Here is a 14809-nt window from a genome sequence, read left to right as displayed (position 1 = left end):
TGTTTTTGTAAGTTTATAATAAGTATAGGAATGTTATTGCTGCTCAGTTGTAGTAGTGGACAAGCTTTTATTGGTAACAAATTTCAACCAAAATACAGCGCCCTATAAAATGATTCATACGCCATAAACCTTTTCATATTTTGTCACTTTATAGCCACAACATTCAGTGAGTTTTATTCGGATTTCATGTGATATTCCAACACAAAGTAGTGTCAAAGTGAAAATAAAATACAAGCATATGTTATTTAGGCTGCACGGTGGCGCAGTTGGTAGCACTGTTGCCTTGCAGCAAGAAGGTCCTGGGTTCAATTCCCAGCCAGGGGTCTTTCTGCATGGAGTTTGCATGTTCTCCCAGTGCATGCGTGGGTTCTCACTGGGTACTCCAGCTTCCTCCCACAGTCCAAAGACATGCCTGTTAGGTTAATTGGTCACTCTAAATTGCCCTTAGGTGTATGAATGAGTGTGTGCATGGGTGTTTGTGTGTTGCCCTGCGATGGACTGGCGACCTGTCCAGGGTGTACCCTGCCTCTCGCCCATAGACTGCTGGAGATAGGCACCAGCTCCCCTGTGACCCACTATGGAATAAGTGGTAGAAAATGACTGATGTTATTTACCCATTCATTTATATAGTACATATTGAGTTTCATCACAATATAAGTACAGCTGTTCTCTGAAGGCCTCAGAACACACCATACAGCTCAGAGATAAAATTGTGGGGAAGGTTACAGCAGGATTAGATGATTAGAACAAAATCCAAAGTTATGAACATTTCACGAAATATGGTTTAATCAAGTATGCCACAACTTCAACCCTACAGCGGTAAAGATGGTTATTCTGGAGAAGCTGCAGAGAGTCACAGCTGATTTGGGATAACCTGTTTACATGATAACTTAGTTGTGCACTCCAAAATCTGGTGGCAGATCACAGTGGCAAGAACAAAGGTATTGCTGAAAGACGGCCATAAGTCATGAAGGGAACACGACGAACATGGATGAAGGTGCTCTGGTCAGACTGAGACCTAAGCTAAACGTTTTGGCCTACATACAAAATGCAATGTTGGGTAGGGAAATCTACCTGGAATATCACTATGAGCACACCATCTGTATACTGAAGCATGGTGGTTGCAGGGTCATGCTGTGGGGATGCCATCTCTTCAGCTGGGATATATGCTGATCTGAGTTAATGAGATAGATGGAGCTAAATACAGGGAAATCCTGGATGAAAAGCAGTTAGAGGCTGCAAAAAATTAGAGATGGGGCTGGAAGTTCACCTTCCAGCAGGACAAACCTAAACATACAACCAGAATTACATTGGAAAAGTTTAGATCAGAGCAAATAAATGAGTTAAAATGGCCAAAACAGTGTCCAGTGTGCCAGATTTGGAAGTAGCTTTCACAGATGTTCTCCATCCATTATAACATTCCTTGAGCTTTCTTCCAAAGAATGTGCAAAGATTTCAGTGAACAGATGTACAAAAATATACCCCAAAGGACTTGCAGGTGTAATTGCAATGAAAGGTGCTTCTACAAGTTATAGACAGATGGGGTAAATAAGTATGTATACAGCAGATAGTATTTTATCAACTGTCAGAGAGAGTAGCCTTATTTGCGCGACTGTAAAATTGAACAAGTTCCGCGAGTTTATCTTATTTTGACGGTACCGACCGGAAATCATGCTTTGAAGCCATTCCTCATTTTACGCTTGAAAAAGGTTTATGAATAGTACAGATACAATAAACATACAGGTCCTTCTCAAAAAATTAGCATATTGTGATAAAGTTCATTATTTTTTATAATGTAATGATGAAAATTTAACATTCATATATTTTAGATTCATTGCACACTAACTGAAATATTTCAGGTCTTTTATTGTCTTAATACAGATGATTTTGGCATACAGCTCATGAAAACCCAAAATTCCTATCTCACAAAATTAGCATATTTCATCCGACCAATAAAAGAAAAGTGTTTTTAATACAAAAAACGTCAACCTTCAAATAATCATGTGCAGTTATGCACTCAATACTTGGTCAGGAATCCTTTTGCAGAAATGACTGCTTCAATGCGGCGTGGCATGGAGGCAATCAGCCTGTGGCACTGCTGAGGTCTTATGGAGGCCCAGGATGCTTCGATAGCGGCCTTTAGTTCATCCAGAGTGTTGGGTCTTGAGTATCTCAACGTTCTCTTCACAATATCCCACAGATTCTCTATGGGGTTCAGGTCAGGAGAGTTGGCAGGCCAATTGAGCACAGTGATACCATGGTCAGTAAACCATTTACCAGTGGTTTTGGCACTGTGAGCAGGTGCCAGGTCGTGCTGAAAAAGGAAATCTTCATCTCCATAAAGCTTTTCAGCAGATGGAAGCATGAAGTGCTCCAAAATCTCCTGATAGCTAGCTGCATTGACCCTGCCCTTGATAAAACACAGTGGACCAACACCAGCAGCTGACACGGTACCCCAGACCATCACTGACTGTGGGTACTTGACACTAGACTTCTGGCATTTTGGCATTTCCTTCTCCCCAGTCTTCCTCCAGACTCTGGCACCTTGATTTCTGAATGACATGCAGAATTTGCTTTCATCCGAAAAAAGTACTTTGGACCACTGAACAACAGTCCAGTGCTGCTTCTCTGTAGCCCAGGTCTGGGGAATGCGGCACCTGTAGCCCATTTCCTGCACACGCCTGTGCACGGTGGCTCTGGATGTTTCTACTCCAGACTCAGTCCACTGCTTCCGCAGGTCCCCCAAGGTCTGGAATTGGCCCTTCTCCACAATCTTCCTCAGGGTCCGGTCACCTCTTATCGTTGTGCAGCGTTTTCTGTCACACTTTTTCTTTCCCACAGACTTCCCACTGAGGGGCCTTGATACAGCACTCTGGGAACAGCCTATTTGTTCAGAAATTTCTTTCTGTGTCTTACCCTCTTGCTTGAGGGTGTCAATAGTGGCCTTCTGGACAGCAGTCAGGTCGGCAGTCTTACCCATGATTGGGGTTTTGAGTGATGAACCAGGCTGGGAGTTTTAAAGGCCTCAGGAATCTTTTGCAGGTGTTTAGAGTTAACTCGTTGATTCAGATGATTAGGTTCATAGCTCGTTTAGAGACCCTTTTAATGATATGCTAATTTTGTGAGATAGGAATTTTGGGTTTTCATGAGCTGTATGCCAAAATCATCCGTATTAAGATAATAAAAGACCTGAAATATTTCAGTTAGTGTGCAATGAATCTAAAATATATGAATGTTAAATTTTCATCATGACATTATGGAAAATAATGAACTTTATCACAATATGCTAATATTTTGAGAAGGACCTGTAGATCATTATGCAAAATAATCTGATGCCTGTATCATAGTGCTTATAGCCATAGCTAATTCGCAGCACCTGTCCCTTGAAGGGCTTTTAAAATAAATAAAAAATAAAAACAATTACTATAAATGCAATCAGAAATGTCCAGAAACCAGTTAGTACTAATAAATTCACTGTAATAAAATTAACACATCCACTCAAGATCAAACAAATGTGCGCCTCATTTATACAGTTATGCATTTCATATGACATGGCCACACTGCTGCTGCTGTGTGAGACAGGATTTTGCTTGTTTTTTGAAAGCGGACAGGCTAGTCAAAGTCTTAATATTAACAGGAAGACCATTCCACAGGTTGGTTCCTTACACAGAAAATAAATTTTTTGCAAAAGATGTTTTACAAAATGGAACTTTACAGTTTCCACTTGTAGCAGCTCTCATTGACCTGGAGGTGTCCAGTCTGTTAACAAATGTACAAAGTGGCTCAGGTGCAAGTCTAATCAAACATTTAAAAATCAACTTTATATAGGTAAGATTAACAAAATTTAAGAATTTGTATTTATTTAAGATATGACAGTGATGAAATCGAATGGGCTTTTTATCAAAAAATTTTAAAGTCCTATTATAAAGCCTTTAAGGTAGTTTGACTGGTCTGAGACCAAACAGCAGTGCAGTAGGACAGATGTGACAAGATCATTGTATTCAAAAAGACATGAGCACAGTCTAATGTCAGACAGCTCCTGATTATTTCTGAAACTGTTCATGTTCGCCTTCATTGTTCTTACAATGCTTTTAATGTGACTTTTGAAATTTAATTGAGGGTCTAATATTACTCCTAAATATTTTTCTTGTTCTACCTGTTCAATTAGTTCTCCATTTATTCTGATGTTTAGATCGTTTGTTGTCCGAGTTCTTTGTATAGAGAAATACATAGATTTGGTTTTCTTCAAGTTTAATGTCAAATAGGATTTGTTTAACCAATAGGATACTTTCTCTAGACTTTTGGTCAATGTGCTGCTGACAGCTGAAGGGTTTTTACCAGGCACATAAACAACAGTGTCATCAGCGTACATCTGAAGGCTAACTTCAGGCAAGTCATTCACATACAGGCTGAAGAGAATTGGCCCCAGTATGGTTCCCTGAGGAATTCCGGTTTTAATGTCACATGGAGCAGATTTTACATGATCAATAACTACACATTGTTCTCAGCCCTGCAGATATGACTTAAACCATGATAGTGCCTGATGTGACATATTAAAAGATGACAATTTTGAAATAAGACGACTGTGGTGTACGGTATCAAATGCCTTCTTTAAGTCCAGGAATACTGCACCCACAATGTTTCCTTTGTCAAGCGACTGCACAATGCTTGCCAATAATGCGCAGATAGCCGATTCATTAGAATGGTTTTGTCTAAAACCATACTGTTTAGGGTGTATATACTGGTGTTTCTAAATATTGAGTTAGTTGTTCTGAAACTATTTTTCTAATATTTTTGACATCACTGGAACTAGACTTATTGGTCGATAGTTACTGACATCTGTGGTATTCCCGGACTCTCACCATTCCTTTTCACTCTGTACACCTCAGACTTCCAGTACAAGACAGAGTCCTGACATCTGCAGAAATACTCGGATGATTCTGCAGTTGTGGGGTGGATCAGAGATGAACAAGAAGCTGAGTATAGGAAGGTGGTGGACCGCTTTGTGGCATCGTGTGGAAACAATCATCTCACTTTGAATGTGACTAAAACAAAGGAGATGATTGTAGATTTTAAGAGAAACAGGAATAAGTCAAAAACTATTTCTATCATGGGGGAAGAAGTGGAGGTGGTGGAGGAGTATAAATATCTCGGTGTTCACCTGGACAACAGACTAGAGTGGAGATGCAACTGTGAAGCCATCTACAAGAAGGGACAGAGCAGACTGTACTTCTTGAGGAAGCTTAGGACCTTTGGTGTTTGCAGCAAGATGCTGCATATCTTCTATAAGTCTGTTGTGGAGAGTGTGATCTCTACCATTATCTGCTGGGGTAGCAGCATCAGAACCAGGGACTTAAAAAAGCTCAACAAGCTGATGAAAAAGGCTGGCTCTGTTCTGAGGACTCCTCTGGAACCTCTGGAGATCATTGTGGAAAGACGGATTCTTCATAAAATGAAGAACTTTATGGAGAACCCTGAGCATCCTCTTCATGAGACTGTCCTACAACAACAGAGTGTCTTCAGTCAGAGGCTTCTTCAGATCTGTTGTAAGACGGAGCGCTACAGGAGATCCTTCCTGCCCACAGCCATCAGCATCTACAACGGTTCTTTGAAGAAACCTGCATAATATGAGTTACAACATTTAATTTCCCTTTGGGATTAATAAAGTATTTTTGAATTGAATTGAATTGAATTTAGGCAAAAACAGTCAATGTGTCCCTGATACCAGTTCCACCATCATTATAGGACACTAAATTGTGTAGCTTGGATGTAAATTCAGTTTTTGCACCTCACCGGTTGTCACACTTATGAACAGCATCTGATCTCCCTCTCCAGTTACTTTTGATAGCTGGGTAGTGATCACTTTTTCTCAGGTATTTATATGAATTTCGGACAGCTACTTTATCCGCTAACAATCAGAAGACCGTCTTCTTGTGGTCACTCCGGATAATTACAAAATGTGAAGAGTCAAGTCTCTGTTAATACAAGTTTAAAATAGCACTACGGTTTAGTATTTCAAAAACAAAAGGACAGGAATCGGTTTGAATTTTTCTAAAAAACTATCTGTATTTGACTGAAATTCCAACATGACATTATCAAACTACTCCCAATAACAAAGCTTTCTTGAGTGTTCGTGCTAAAATTATGAATGGGTGCTTCCAAATTCTTTAAAGTTTAAGTTTCTGTTGTCATGCAAAAGAAGTGGCCATTAATGTGAACATTAATATAATTCCAATGTATAAGTACACAAACACACTGCAACAATGTTCGTTTCCGAAAGATTTGTAACACAACAGTTAACAGTGTTCTATGTAGTGTTACTAGGTGAGAAATGTAGGATTATCGTACTAGAGACATAAAATTAACGTCATAACCAAAATAACAAGTCTGTTGATGTGTTGAATAGCGTCTAACAGGAACTCGCAGCTTTGTGGCGTCAGTACGGAACGGATTTATCAACATCTGCAGCCCCACAGTGCCGAGCTCTGCTTCTTCTTCTTTTCTTTTCCTCAATCATGGGCGGGCGCAGTGGACTATTCAGCCAATCATGGCCGTTGTTCTGAGGCCAACGCACTCACGTCACTCGTAGCACGATTGGCTGGAATTTCCAGCATTTGTTTCCGAATCCGGACACAGATGCCTTCAAGGTTCACAAAAAAACTCCGACAGACTTTGGCGATAGGCTGATGACGACTGATTACAACCACACATTCACGGAATGGTCAAATTATCGTACATTTGGCCTTTTTTTAGGATTATTGATCGTACACAGAGAGCAAAATTGTCGTACAAATACGATAATTATCGTACACCTGGCAACACTGGTTCTATGTGCTCCGTTTCCAGAGAAACTTGGTGGCGAATCTAATAACTGCCTTACTGTGGCCACTGTTCGTTACTACAGCATTTTGATATAATTAAGTCTGCGTTAATACAGGTTTAAAGTATTGTAGCATTTCCGGTTGGAAATTTCAAAATAAAGAAAAAATAGTTTTAGTTGGTCAAATATGCAAAGAGGGGCTGAGAAAATATATGTGCCACACACACACAGTTATATGCTACTATTGTCTTCTCACAGTAACATACACTGAAGTTCTAGATTTTTACTCAGAGTATGAATATTTTTGCAGAACTACAATCTACAGCTCATGTGGAATTGTTTTTGTTAGATTTATTATTTATTTATTTATTTGCGTTTACAAAACTAGAGTTTACTGTCTGGACATAAAACATAATTTTTGGTTGTCCAGCAAATAGTTTCATAGTTATCGCAGATTTTCCTTGGTCTGCTACCATTATGACAACCAACCAACTTTTCAGCAGATCCTTATTTTGCGGTTATCATAAAGGGATTGTGGTCGAATGTTTTTAATGCTTAAATTCTTGTAACAAGATAAAAAGCGTTAATAAGCTTGGTGGTATAAGGTTTTGACTAAATCATCCTACGTGTTTCAGTTACTTTTCCCACATCTAGAAATCAATGAACAAAATATTATAATTTTTATCATTACAGTGTATTAGGGCAGGAAACTATACCTTCCGTTTCTCTTTGGATTTACAGCAAATGATATTTTATTAGCTGTTAAATAGAGTTTTGTGAGTTTATCTTATTTTGACGGTACCAACCGGAAATCATGCTCTGAAGCCATTCTCACTGACCTTACGTTTGAAAAAGGCTTGTGAATGCTGCCCTCTGGTGGACGTGATAATGAACTACAACATAAACAAGGGCTATATTTCTCCCATTTTTTTCCATTTACCGATATTTCTTTGGGCAAAAACAGTCATTTATGTCCCTGATACCAGTTCCACCATCATTATAGGACACTAAATTGTGTAGCTTGGATGTAAATCCAGTTTTTGCATCCCACCGGTTGTCACACTTATGAACAGCATCTGGGTTAAGCTAAAGGCAGTTGTAAACAGGTTTAAACGAAACGCAGTCAACGGTTCTAGTTAGGCTAGTGTTTTAGGCAAGGTGGATTCCAGTCTCCCTCTCCAGTTACTTTTGATAGCTATTTATGAGAATTATGGATATCTACTTTATCCGCTAACAATCATAACCTGCTCTCTTGTGGTCACTCTGGGTAATTACAAGTTGTGAAGAAACGAGTCTTCGTTAATGCAAGCTTAAAGTAGAACTACCGTTTAATATTTCAAAAATAAAATGACAGGAATCGGTTTGAATATTTCTAAAAAGCTATCTGTATTTGACAGAAATTCTAACTGAAATTATCAAACTACTCCCAGTAACAAGCTTCTTGAGTGTTTGTGAACACTCGAAAATTATGAATGGGTGCTTCCAAACTCTTTACAGTTTAATTTTTCTGTCGTCATACAAAATAAATCGCATTTTATTCACATTTATAAGTACACAAACACACTACAACAACGTTCGTAACTTCTGTAAGTTTCGAAACGATTACAGTAGCATAATACAGGTCTAATACAGTGTTCTATGTGCTCAGTTTCCAGAGAAACTTGGCGCAAATCTAGTAACTGCCCTCTTGTGGTCACAGTGGGGTACTACGTCATTTTGATATAGTTAAATCTGCGTTAGTGTTTCGTAATACTTCCAGTTACGAATTTCAAATCAAAAAGATACCTTTAAAACAGTTTTAGAAGTTAAAATTTTCATTCAAATGAAGTCGTCATTAGCTCGAACATTTTTAGTCAATGAAACTGGTATGATGTACCAGTGGTCAAAAAAGGCTAATAAAGATTGCCACAGTCATATAATAATAGGGCTTTGGTTAATATTTTCAGCCTCTTTACGTTTTATTTGGACTTCTGTCGTTCATTTCCCTTCCAGTACCTGTTTTTTCAGTTTATAAAGTATTTATTTGCTTGATCTCCCTTGACTAATAGCAGGACCAATTTTAGGCTTGAGTCATAACTCCGATTATAGTGCTACATAACATTTTTCCTCAATGTTAGGTGAGGTGTACTGTCTAAAATATGTTTTGTTTGTCGCAAGAGTCCAAGTAATAATGTGATTGTTTAAGCAAGTTTTTACGAAGCAGAAAATACGTTTCTTTACAAGATAGCCTGTCTAAAGAGCGTTTCTGGCTGGGGTCCTAATTTTGGCTCCTTTTCTTTACTGACGTCTAAAAGCGGAAGAACAAATTAAACTTCATTGCTATTTGCAAGTGTTGGGAAATAATTATAAAACCAACACTAACGCATTGTATTTTAATTAGTTTTATAAGGAAACATAGTATTTTAAAACGACAAACAGCTAGCTGGATTATGGAATTGTTGGTTGTCTAATTTTAAAAGTTAATGATCGGAAATAAGTGACAATGCTGCCCTCCTGTGGCCACATTGATACACTGCGTCTGTTTTAAGTGGGAAAGCAGGTTGTAAGTCGCAGTGCTACTGTAGTTTTTCCCGGTTGTTTGCTTGTGACTCGCAGCTTTTCTTTGAGTGTTTATATAAGGTTGAAACAAGCTGTTGGTAGAAACCTGACTATTATCAGAATACAAGTGAATATTTGTAACACCAAATATATATCCGCTGGCATAGTATAAAGATAAAGATAACTAATGTTTGCGGGTACGCCATGGTTTAGGGAGTTTCGTCTACGGCCCTCTTGTGCTCACTGTTTGAAACTACAGCGTCAAAACTACATACAAATTCCCAAAACAAAAACTTACATTTTTTTTTTACTGCCATTAAAGACATGTATTTAATGTGTTATACTTATATATATATATATATATTATATTACACAAAGACTATGTGAACATTGTGTTCCAAATCTAATGTATGGGAGGCAGGATAATGTGTTTGTCCGATCTTTCGAGGCGGTACTCAGAGGCAGCATTGCTTACCTGTTGTTCAGGTCCAGCTGATTCGAGTGAAAATGATTCAGTGAAGCGTCGACGTAAAAAGTCTTCCGACGTATTTGACCAGCGTTAAAAACTAAGACTTTATCCTTCTTTTAATTAAAGGTCTAGTCACCTGGGTTATAAAAGAAAAGTCTGGATGGAAGAGGGTCTAATGTGAGAGGTAGGTTTATGCTCTTTGGAAAATTAGAGAAAGTGGCACTAGTGGAGGAAAATCAGAAAAATATCTGTTAATTTACCCAGTTGTAACTATTGTAATAAGATGCATTATTGAAAAACTATTTCTTATTTTATAGATTAGTTATTTTTAACTAACTCCGCATATGACAGATAACTGGTAAAAATCCTGAAACCATTAAGGCTAAACTAGAAGCTGATGACAAACCAGTGTAAATGTCTATAAGCCAAGGAAGATTTCATGATCAATAAGTTAGAGCGATGCTGTAAAAGAAAACACTTTTGCATAAAATTGCATAGCTTTGGAAAGTAAAAATAAATGGTGAGTGAAAGAGAACATCCTGGTGGAAAGTTTTTTTTTTTTTTTTTTTTCGTGATCAACTGAGACAAACCACAGGTAGACATTTACCACAGGTATATTATTAGAAGGGTACAGACTACAGCTGTTAAAAAAAAAATGCTGCACATTCTAAAGCAGTACACAAAGAAAAATATATTTAATGTGCTTTCACTCTACAGAAAGTGGGGGGAAATGAATATTGGATTGTTCAAAAAACCGCAGTGTGTGCATTTATTTGTACAAACAAACATTCACTGTATACACTGAAAAATGATTTAGCTTTTTTGCACAGAGCTAATATTAAATGCTTTTGCTTCTGAAGACTTTTTAATATCAGTATTGCATGGAGTTGACCAACTTCTCAGACCTGTAACAGGTATTCCAACCACAGTTTTCAGCACTTCTTGGTTTCGGCTCAAAATCAACATAATGTCACCCTACAAGATTTTTATTGGATTAAGGTGCAGGTATTGGACTGGTCACTCCATATCAATAAACCTGTTTGTCTGGGACCAAGATGCTGGTCACTTTCATGTTGGGGGTAATTGTCTTGTTGAAACACCTATTTGAAATATGTTTCCTCTGCGGCATATTGCAATATATCCTCTCACATATCCCCTGACGCCTGAACAACCATGCTTCACTGAAGCATTGTGGCTGGAATTCAGTTTTTGTAGGTTGTTGGGCAAACTGTCTAGATTTACAAAGAACCAACTTGGTTTCATCTTTTTTTTCCAGGCCTGTCATTGTGTTTTTGTTTAACAAATTGTAACTTCTTCAGCCCATATTGTTCTTTTTCTAAAAGTGTGACTTCAGAATCAGAATCAGAAAAGCTTTATTGCCAAGTACGTTTTTGGACATACAAGGAATTTGTTTTGGCGTAGTTGGTGCAATACACCAAAACAAATTCCTTGGAAGCTTCTTGCCAAAGCTTGACTTCACATGGGCATCTTGTAATTGCCCAATTTAACCATAATTTTAGCTTCTTTGGTCATCTTGGAGCAATTCATTGGCTGGGCCTTTTCTATTATTGCTGTTCTTTCAAACAATGTCTACAACGACTCATTTTACCCAGATTTCCAGAGGAATGCACTATAATCAGCATGTCCAACTTCCTGCTCAGTTTGATGCCTGTTTTTTTATTGAATGAATGAACTCACTAACCCTAACCCCTTCAATTAATGATTCAACTACATCAAATCAACAGCATCCAAGTCATGACTGTTGGGTCTGTTGGTTATTATGTGTATCAGTGAATTTTGAAGAAATAAAATTTCTACGAAACTAAGTAGACCTTATTTAAGCAGAGGACTTGAAACTTCAGCAGAGACTATTATTGCTTTTTAAAGTGAACAAATCACGTTGCTGATATTACTGGCAATTTAGGACATATTTACACCTGAAACTGCATCATTGCCATGTATTATATTGTCACAAACCTTGTTATTTATTTATGTTTTGGTAAGGTCTTTGCTAATGTCTGTTCACCTTGGCATTCAGGTAACCTAAGCCTGTGTGCTTCAGACTAGCTTGCAAACATTCTGTCATAGTGTTGGTCACTTTGGCTAATAATCAGTTAATCAAGTTAATTTATTTAGTAGCATTTAGCTGCCACTTTCTTTCTTACATCCTCCGGAGGAAGCAAGGGTTTAGTTTTTTTCTACAAACACTACTTCTCTATTTGAGTTTTTCTTTTGTTTCCTCAAATAATGAAAATGTGGAACCTGTTGTGTGGTGCTGCTCGCTTGAGGTTAAATTAAAAATCTTAGAACCTGGTAATAACCAGATCATTTGAGTCCTGTAACCCAGAGGATGTACTTCTTTCTGTTGAGTGTAGTTACATTTTGTTCTCTCTTCAATTTGTTCTGCTTTTTTCTTTGCAGTTATGGCCACTGAGAGCAATATGTCAAATATCTGCAACTACAGCCATGATGTCACCTTCTTCTACGGACATGTGGGTAAGGTGATCAGAGAGAAGTGGACCACACGAGACTATGTTATCATCGGACTAGGCTTGACAGTTTGTTTGATAGTGGTGCTGGCCAACCTGATGGTGATGGTAGCCATCTTCATGAACCGCCGCTTCCACTTCCCCATCTACTACCTGCTGGGCAACATGGCAGCAGCAGACCTGTTTGCAGGGCTGGCTTACACTAACCTGATGCTGAACACAGGCCCCTGGACTCGGATGCTTTCTAAGGAGCAGTGGTACATCCGTGGGGCTTTGATTGACATCAGCCTGACTGCCTCTGTAGCCAACCTCCTGGCTGTAGCTGTGGAACGCCACCAGACCATCATCACCATGCAGCTGCACAACAACATGACAAAGAAGCGTGTGGTGCTGCTCATCATCTCCATCTGGGTTGCAGGAATTATCATGGGTCTGGTGCCATCACTGTTTTGGAACTGTGAATGTGATCTCGATGACTGCTCTACTGTTGCCCCCCTCTACAGCCGTCGCTTCTTAATTTTCTGGGCAGTTCTCAACCTACTCACCTTTTTGATTATGCTGGTCGCATTTTCTTTTATGTGAAATGCCAGAGTCGGCACACGTCAAACAACACCTCAGAGGTACGACATCAGACCTTCGTCAACCTGATGAAAACCATCTCTATGGTTCTGGGTTAGTACAAATACTTATTTTTCAAGAACATTTAACATTGACATGTTACCTCACTACTCTGAGCAAACAAATGTTTTAAAAGGTTTCAACATATTTGGGGTATTTAACTTGTGATAACTGCACGTCTTACATTTCCTCCCAAACCAGTTTTCTTCTTTCCTCTATCTGCCCTAGTCTTCTGTTTTTTGGGTTTTAAATTTGAACCTTGTCAGAATTATATCTTATAATCTGGCTTTTGACTCCTCGGGTGACTCATCTCCAGTCTGTTATGTTGTGCATGGCTGTTATTAGGCAACAATGAGAAATGTCACCTTGCATAACTGTATCCTAAATCTTGTCTGGTATCATCCTACATCACTGGTTCAGTGAAAAAATAAATGCATGAGTGGTGATTTACTCATTTTTGTTTCCATAAACAATCCATGTCTCTGTAGGTGCCTTTGTCATCTGCTGGACACCTGGCCTAGTGACTCTCCTCCTGGATGGGCTGCTGGGCAAAGACAGCAACGCTAACAGCTATGAGAAGTACTGTTTGGTGATAGCAGAGTGCAACTCTCTGGTGAATCCGATCATTTATTCCTTGCGGGATGCTGAGATGCGAAGAACGTTCGAGTGGATCCTTTGCTGTTTGTGTGGAAAAGGTGTCTGTCAGCAGAGGGATCCTTTGTCAACAGTAATTGACTCTCCAGTAAAAAAGGTATTTTCTGAAGATAACCAAAATGCAGACAGGTAAGCTATACACTCAGGTCACAAGTTTCATTTTGATAGCTGCTCATCTGTTTTTTTTTCTTTTTCTCTGACTTTCAATCTGCGAGCCAGTCAGATTTCACTTCTTAGAGCAGATTTCTGATTAAACATGTTTTTACTTGTTAACCTGCTAACGGCTTAAACTACAGGGGTTGGACAATGAAACTGAAACACCTGTCATTTTAGTGTGGGAGGTTTCATGGCTAAATTGGACCAGCCTGGTAGCCAGTCTTCATTGATTGCACATTGCACCAGTAAGAGCAGAGTGTGAAGGTTCAATTAGCAGGGTAAGAGCACAGTTTTGCTCAAAATATTGAAATGCACACAACATTATGGGTGACATGCCAGAGTTCAAAAGAGGACAAATTGTTGGTGCACGTCTTGCTGGCGCATCTGTGACCAAGACAGCAAGTCTTTGTGATGTATCAAGAGCCACGGTATCCAGGGTAATGTCAGCATACCACCAAGAAGGATGAACCACATCCAGAACGGAGCTCCACAGGGTCAATATACACGGCCGGGCTGCTATAGCCAAACCTTTGGTCACTCATGCCAATGCCAAACGTCGGTTTCAATGGTGCAAGGAGCGCAAATCTGGGGCTGTGGACAATGTGAAACATGTATTGTTCTCTGATGAGTCCACCTTTACTGTTTTCCCCACATCCGGGAGAGTTACGGTGTGGAGAAGCCCCAAAGAAGCGTACCACCCAGACTGTTGCATGCCCAGAGTGAAGCATGGGGGTGGATCAGTGATGGTTTGGCTGCCATATCATGGCATTCCCTTGGCCCAATACTTGTGCTAGATGGGCGCGTCACTGCCAAGGACAACCGAACCATTCTTGAGGACCATGTGCATCCAATGGTTCAAACATTGTATCCTGAAGGCGGTGCCGTGTATCAGGATGACAATGCACCAATACACACAGCAAGACTGGTGAAAGATTGGTTTGATGAAAGTGAAGTTGAACATCTCCCATGGCCTGCACAGTCACCAGATCTAAATATTATTGAGCCACTTTGGGGTGTTTTGGAGGAGCGAGTCAAGAAACGTTTCCTCCACCAGTATCACATAGT

General features: G+C 39.3%; 1 pseudogene; it reads left to right on the top strand.

Moving 5' to 3' along the window:
* Window positions 1–9906: 9906 nt before the first annotated feature.
* On the top strand, window positions 9907–13751 carry LOC124864474 (annotated as a pseudogene).
* Window positions 13752–14809: the final 1058 nt, after the last annotated feature.

The sequence above is a fragment of the Girardinichthys multiradiatus genome, chromosome Y (assembly GCF_021462225.1).
Source record: "Girardinichthys multiradiatus isolate DD_20200921_A chromosome Y, DD_fGirMul_XY1, whole genome shotgun sequence".
Lineage (NCBI taxonomy): Eukaryota > Metazoa > Chordata > Actinopteri > Cyprinodontiformes > Goodeidae > Girardinichthys > Girardinichthys multiradiatus.
The sequence above is the reverse complement of the archived record's forward strand: the minus strand, read 5'-3'. Positions and strand labels throughout refer to the sequence as shown.